Source organism: Festucalex cinctus, chromosome 20, assembly GCF_051991245.1.
Source record: "Festucalex cinctus isolate MCC-2025b chromosome 20, RoL_Fcin_1.0, whole genome shotgun sequence".
NCBI lineage: Eukaryota > Metazoa > Chordata > Actinopteri > Syngnathiformes > Syngnathidae > Festucalex > Festucalex cinctus.
Window position 1 is genome coordinate 15,193,075 of NC_135430.1, and position 6,823 is coordinate 15,199,897.

Sequence of the window (6,823 nt, forward strand, 5' to 3'; positions counted from 1 at the left end):
ATTTTTAGCACAAATACCGGCCACCAGATAGCCACTAAAAAAAGCGAAAGTGCTATTGACGTATATCAAAAAAGGAGAAAATAGTGCCACGGCTGTTTAGTCCCAGGAAAGAAGTGGAAGTAGTTGGCGGTGCTCACTTTTGGTTGACTCGCTAAAGTGCTCCACTTCCTTGTTCACCAAGGGACACGCCTCCTCCACTCCGGGGCGCACGTAAGCGCGAATGAGTGGCAAAAAAAACGTTCCAAAAAACTCGCGAAGGAAGAGATTCAGTTCACCTTTTCGGATTTGGTGAGAACCCAGCATTAAAATGGGGGCAACAGTTTGAGTTTGGAACAGAATATTTCCATTTCCATTATTTTCTATGAACATTCTAGTCATTCACAATTTGACGATTGTTCCTTACGTGTTTTTGTTTTGTTTTCCAAAGTCAAAAGAACATATTTTCCTCACATTACTGTTGAAAGAAAAGATTTTCATTGAGATGAATGGCTTGCATGTGACGGTAAAGATGCAAACTGCCTCACGTTTGCCTTTGACCAATATCTGCCTTTCATCTCCCATCTCTGCTGATAGCGCCGTTTCCCACCTCTGCATCAAAGTGATGACTGGAGCCGTAATTACTAGATCTTATCTGAAGGCAAAGCACTGCAAAAACTGAACCGTGTTCGCCCGCAATGGACATAGTCTCATATAAGGATGAAACTAGAACACTTTATTACGTATATGTATTTATTTACATATTATCAAACCAAATCCCTTCATTACTTTTAAATTTTAATTGAAACCAAATGAAAAAACAGACTTGCTGTATATTATCTATTGTGGATATGATTGATTTTGTAGTCACGAGAAGTTTGAAGTGAAAGATGAGAGGAAAAAAAGCAAGCAAACCCGATGGTGGAGTCTCAGGCTTTCTTTCCAGTGATGATGATTAAGTTGGATTTATTTACCCGTTCGGAAGAGTCGAGGAAAAATATCAAACCGTGTCATGGGTCAACAGGTCAATTGCCCTCAATAGAATAACTGTTTTGGTTCTTCAAAGTGCTCAATGAACCTCATTTCTGTAGACTGGATTTTGTGTCATCTAAGCATACCGAGTCCATTTTAGGAAGGCTTAAGTTGTTGTCAGGCGTGGGATTTGCGCCACTGAACAGCAAATTAGGGTTTGGCAGGGAATGTTCCAATACATCTGGCTTCCTTCTTGAGATCTGTGAGTCCTGCTAGAAAAGGCTTTTTTGTCTTCCTGTAAGGGCTAAAAATGAAAGCGAGAAAAATGATAGAAAAAAAACAAACTCCTGCAGAGCTTGCTGATGAGCTTAAATATGAATCAGCTGTGTTGAACGTGGGAAACCTCAAAAACGTGCAGGACTCGGGCCCTTGAGGACCGGACTTTGACACTAGGGATGTGACGATATCCAAATGTCACAATATGATATTATCACGATATGAAGCTCACGATACGATAATTATCACAATATTGTCGGGAGGTTGGCGATATTTAAAAAAGGTCACAATATCATAAAAAAAAACTCATACTAAAAAAGCACAATATTGTGCTTTTGTACATAACATCAATGTTATGTTATTTTTATTGTTTATTATTATTATTATTATTGTTATTTTGTTAATGCACACATACATTGAGTTCCCCCACATATTGATTTGCTTCACAGGTATATTATGTTCCCCTTCATCTTTACAATTAGCATAGATTTTAAACATAGAAGGCCAAAACATCCATAATAAAAATTAAATTGCACTAATAAACTAGCCACTAGAGGGTGCTATAACTGCACAAATGGAAATCGATCTGACTTTTTTAACAGATGTGTTCCTTTTAAATATTGTGAACATGACGACGACGATATTGTGGCAGTTTTAACATCACAATATCACGTTATTTCCCTTATTGTGACATCCCTATTTGACACCACTGCTCTACATGGTATTGGTGACTACTCAAGATTTGATACTTATACTGGCATCGGTCTGGAAAAAACATTCCTAATTTCATTAATATAGAATACAGAAAATTGAAATTATTCTGGGAGTTCAATTAAAATGTTATTTTTAAATCTCACAGAAACACAGTAACAAAGATCTGCCAAATGTTCTGTACAAAACATTTGTCCTATTCTTGTCCAACATTTATGGTTACATTTTTAGACTTAAATGTTATACTAAACACCTCAATCGTCAACCATTTTAAGTGAAAGACATAATTGGCAATGTTGTTCTGAAGTGCAATGTAATCAGGTGTATTGGCCATTTAATTAGGGCATAAAAGCAAGCAGTATAGAAAATAGCGTCATCAAACCGTTGTTACCATTCCGGTACGAACACTAATTAAATGCATCTTGTGTCAAATATACGTACAGTCCGTTGCATCCCATCTATGTGCTGCTCGACATCATGAGCTTCATAACGCTTCTCCAAGTCAATCTATTTACGGTAACCAGCTCCAACACATCACTCCAATAGCTCATATTCTCAATCCAGTCACAACGTGTTGAATAGAATACAACAGCATAAATCGATACGGTGATGTTACCCTCAGCCATCTCTTGGGCACGTCGTTTGGTTTCAAACGTTAGGAAGCAGATAGCCAATCATCGAGCGGATTGAAGACTGGCCACGTTGATCGTCTGCGGAAATAAACAAAAGCGATCAATGTGTATCATGTTTATGAATACAAACGGCCTCGCGGCGGCGGCTGGCTTCTGATTGGAACGCTAGCATGCATGCTGTGCACTCATTACATGCTCGTGCACAAATAAGTAGGCATATGATTGACAGGGGGGCACTTCGATATAAGAGTCAATAGGAAGTAGACTAGGGACTGTTTTGATGGGGTTCATTAGATTGAAATCAACATTATACATGCTGTTTGGTTCGTTTTTCAGTTTATACAACGTATGTATGTAAGGATGAGTGTAATTTTAGTGGGAATAGAAAAGAATAGTCCCACATTGTGAATTGAAGACATTTTTGTGCCTATTCTCTTCTCCTCGACCTTCTTGGGGACATCCCAGGACAGAATTGGTCTTCCTTATTAGCCTGTCCAGTAGATCACTCCCTAAAAATGCTTGTTGCCACCATTGAGTCATATAAAGCCTCAGGCAGGGCTGCCTGTACACCAAAGCTCATGATGACTTATTGTACTTACTCCGTATTCTATTTTATCCACCCACCAATCCATCCCCACCCATGGCCACGTGGGCCCCACAAGCTGTTCCATGACAGCAGCGGTGCGCCCACAGCTGAAAACAAGCAATTGAGGATGAGGCGACTGATGATGTAAGAGTTGGTGTGGGCCATATTACTCAGCACCACAATGATTTTAAGAATCACTTTCTCCACCAAATCCTATATTATCATCAGCTCTCCACAAAAGACGGTTTGATACGGTTTTCGATACGTGGTGCGCGAAACGATTGAACGGTTTCATTTGAATGTGTTCAATTCAGTTTGACTTTGTGAAATTTTGATTCGATGTGGTACGGCTCAGATCGAGAGGCTATGATGTGATGACTGTTTTGTTGTCATTTTACATACATCCAAAGGAAATTGTCGGTACTGCAAATTTAAAATTTGCTTTTGACATATATCTCTCCAATAAAAGGTGATTCAAAATGTAAGTGGAGCAATTTGGGTTAGTTAAATTCAGTGCATGCTCATCTTTTAAAGCAAAAAAAAAAAAAGAGAAAAAAATATAATAATAATAATAATAATAATAATAAAAATGAGAGGAAACATTTTTTCAGGTTTAAATAGTTTTTTTTTGTTACACCCCTAATATATATATATATATATATATATATATATATATATATATATATATATATATATGTATATCAATCAGTCATTCACGCTGTAAAAATACCCCCAAGAGATGCTTCATCTCGACTAACTAAAAGTAGTCCAAACCATGTTAATAGCTCTGCTAATGCTGCCTCTGTAAAATTTTCAGGGATAATTGTTCTTCTAAATGAAGAATGATAATGGATGTTTGAGGCAGCTAAATATGGTTTAAGGTTCATATTGCTACATATTTTTTTTTGTAAAGGCTTGACCAAGTTTTGTGGTTTTTCTCACAGTTAATCAGTGATCTTTCCACGGGGGCGCCACACTGTCATCGAGTTAATTAGGATGACATTTCCCAAGTGTAGAATGACCTCACGTGCTATTTACACCTGCGTTTTAGCACTTACGTGTTTCCCATCCTTTCATCATTAGTGTTATACATCTTGGTTCAGATTTATTTTTTAGCGCCATCTCACACATGATGCTATGTTCTTTGAAACACACAAGGAGTTCAGACTATAAGCGTCAACCTTTCCCCAGCTTTAACCCCTACAATTTAAACAAAGATGCAGTATGTTTGCAGAGTTTGCCAGTCCCAAAGCACCCATTCTTGACCTTCAAGGGAATAAAAAAATATTTTAAAAAAAATCAGGGTCCCATTAAGTTTCTGGAATGGCCTACCCAAACCTATTGAACATTTATGGACTATGTTTAAATTATTCCTACTTTAATTTTAGATTAATGATATTTTTAGAGGAATGGTTTCTACAGACAGCTGTAGTTCATAATTTAATACTATTCGGTTCGGAAAATGGATGGTTAGACGAATAATAATAAGGTAGACTACACCATAAACTTGTCGCAAATCAATCACAGGACATTTAACTCATTCACTGCCTTTGACAAGTATACTTGTCAATTGTATTTTTTAGAGCGGTGCTAAATGGGGGCGAATCTGAGCATGCTCCACTGTAAATATCAAACTTGGAAACAACTTTACTGATGCCCAACCACCGGTAGATGACATCATTGCCCCATTTTATAGGAAATAAACACAGTTTCAGAGTCCATGGGAGAAATGGCTGTACTTTGGCAAACCTACATTTTTCTGCTGTCAATTATAAAAGAACGGGACGGGACAAAAAGTAGGGAGTCTATTCTGTTATTTGGTAGATTCGGTTTATATATAATTATTGAATGTAATATCACGTGAGTATTGGAAATGTAAAAATTTTCTATAATGACTGGCAGTGAATGAGTTAAATGCTCACATACACAGCGACTCTTCGTGGAAACGCAACCCACACTGCCTTCACTCTAAACAACAGTTGGGTCAACCTTAACCTAATTGGGTCAAAAGGGAACGATCCAAGTTTTTGGGTTATTCAATGAACCCCAAAAATTGGGTCAAATGAGTAACCCACAAAACAACTCCAAAATGGGTTGCTTTGTGGGTCATTAATTTAATTTGACCCAACGTTTTGATTTAAATAGCTGAAGAATTATGTTGTTCATTTTAGACCCATTGCAACTGGGTTATAACCCAAAAAGTTGGGTCAAGCCTACACAACAATCTATTATTAATTTAATTTGATCTAAAATTATGGGTTAAATAGTTAAAAAAGTTGGATGGTTCATTTCAGACCCAATTTAATTGGGTTATTAAATTAACACAAAAAGTTGGGTCAAATGACTAAACCACCAAACACCACCAACAACTGAGTTGCTTTGTGGGTTATTAATTCAATTTAATTTGACCCAACTTTTGAGCTAAATAACTCAAAAACTCAATTTTTCACTTTTAACCTAATGGGTTATCAATTAACCCAAAAAGATGGGTCAAATTAATGACTCACAAAACAATCCACAAATTGCTTTGCTAACTTATTTGAGCTAACTTTTGGGTTAAATAACTCAAAAAGTTGGATCGGTCCATTTTTGACCCAATTTGGATGAGATTTGATTTGACACAAGTGTTTTGAGAGTGTGCCCGGAAGTCTGGTGAGTAAACTACACTACACCCATCTGTGACTAATAACAATAACAATAGCACAATGAAAAAGATAGTTATATTCCCCAATGTAAGAACCAGCTCAAAAAGATAGATATTAATTTAGATTATTATTATTATTATTATTATTATTACTATTGATGTTGTTTGCAGTGTCTTCATTTGAAAATAAGCTAAATATTTGTAACATATGCAGTTAAATGTCAGGAGGCAATTATAAAATGATTTATAAATACTTATAAACCTGATTTTCTTTTTTTTTATTGTCCTGTATGGTATCACATTACATCACATACGTACATGGGCTACTTTGTACTATACACTAAGTTGAGGCCTAAACTACTATATTTATAGATACGTACTAGATTTGCCATCTTTGACCCTTTATTGATGGTTGAATAATGAGACTAATTGAGCTTTAGTGGGTGCATATTGTAAACTGTCCTGTTGCACGTGAGAAGAAAAGAAACCAACAGCTGAAAATCCTCAGACGATGCCAGATGCCAACAACGCACAGGCTTGAGGAGGAAATTAATTCATTCCCAGGGGGTGTATCATGTTACATCAGCGTATCCAGACGGCTGTTCGACCGCTGATCGCTCACTGGGAACGACACCGAATGCTGCTGCAGCCACACACAATGCGTAGTGGATTGTAAGCTGCGCTCCCCTGAAGGCATCAGCCTGCTGCCATGGCACCGAGCCTTCCCACCCCATTGAAAAGAATGATGAGGAATGGCAAGTTACGCCAACAGGATTAAGGCAGCCTGGAAACATGGTGAATTGATCAGCTCTGTTACTATACAATATGAATCGATCCACCCAGTGTAGTAGTTGTGCGAGCTGACAATGAAGGTGTTGCTAGTTTCTACCATAATTACTTTACTTTCTTTATTTAATTGCTGCTTGCGTTACCCTTTTTGCATGTAATCAATCACTCAATGTGGCACTGGCTTACACAGTGGTGTGTACTCGAGATGACCAAAGCAGCAATCCACTTAACGATATT